We start from the raw sequence: 1,333 nt of genomic DNA, 5'->3' as shown, positions 1-1,333 counted from the left end.
TAAGTTTTGGGGCTTGCAAAATTCTATCATGCAATCTCCAGCATCATTTCTATCACCAAGGCCTTATTTTCCAACTACAGATGCTTCTTTGTTTCCAACTTTTGCATTCCAATCACCAGTGATAATCAACAAATCTTGATTGCATGTTTGGTTAATTTCAGACTGCAGAAGTTGATAAAAATCTTCAATATCCTCATCTTTGGCTTTGGTGGTTCGTGCATAAATTTGAATAATAGTAGTATTAACTGATCTTCCTTGTAAACGTATGGATAATATCCTATCACTGACAGCATTGTACTTCAGGATAGATCTTGAAACATTCTTTGTGATGATGAATACCATGCCATTCCTCTTCAATTTGTCATACCCAGCATAGTAGGTCATATGGTTGTCTGATTCAAAATGGCCAATACCAATCCATTTCAGCTCACTAATGCCTAGGCTATAGATCTTTCTGCATTCCATTTCATTTTTGACAACTTCCAATTTTTCTAGATTCATACCTCATACATTTCATGTTCCGACTGTTAATGGATGTTTGCAACTCTGTCTTCCCATTTTGAGTCTTGCTCCATCAGCAGATGGAGATCCCGAAAGCTTTACTCCATCCAGGTCATTAAGGTCCGCTCTACTTTGAGGAGGCACCTCTTCCCCAGTCATATTTTGAGTGCCTTCCAACCTGAGGGGCTTATCTTCCAGCACTATACCAGACAGTATTTCAGGGCTATTCATAAAGTTTCCCAGTAATATATCAGACAGTGTTTCACTGCTGTTATTAAGATTTTCACTGGCCAATTTTTTGGGAAGTGGATGGCCCCTTCCTACTTCTGAGTATGTCTTAGTCTGGAAGCTCCAGTGAAACCTGTCCACTATGGGTGACCTTGCTGGCACTCAAAACACCGGTGGCATAACCTCCAGCCTCACACTAACATGCACACCACGACAGTTTGACAAACTGACAGATGAGTGGTGCATGGTATAACTAGATGTGGTTTTTTGGTATTTATCATCCTTGGTATTCCCTGAACTTCTTGAATCTTTGGTTTGGTGTGTGTCATCAATTTTTTTTTTTTTTTTAATTTCTCAGCCTAAAATGGCGAGGAGGCCACATATTCTGACCTCCTAGAACCCCACAAGTGGAAGACATAATCACCAGCAGTAACCCAAGGCCTATTCCTACAAGGCCAGACATGCCGCCTCCCTCCAGCTCTTTCTCCAACCGTTCCTCCCAAAGCACCCACCACCTCTTTCCTGGGTTCAATAATTCACTGCAGTGGCCACACAGAACTCATGGATTATGGGGTTTATTAGGGAAGCACCACAGGCTACAATT

Source organism: Orycteropus afer, unplaced genomic scaffold (genome assembly GCF_000298275.1).
Source record: "Orycteropus afer afer isolate SDZICR_OR568_19922 unplaced genomic scaffold, OryAfe1.0 scaffold00868, whole genome shotgun sequence".
In the NCBI taxonomy this organism is placed as follows: Eukaryota; Metazoa; Chordata; class Mammalia; order Tubulidentata; family Orycteropodidae; genus Orycteropus; species Orycteropus afer.
The sequence above is the reverse complement of the archived record's forward strand: the minus strand, read 5'-3'. Positions refer to the sequence as shown.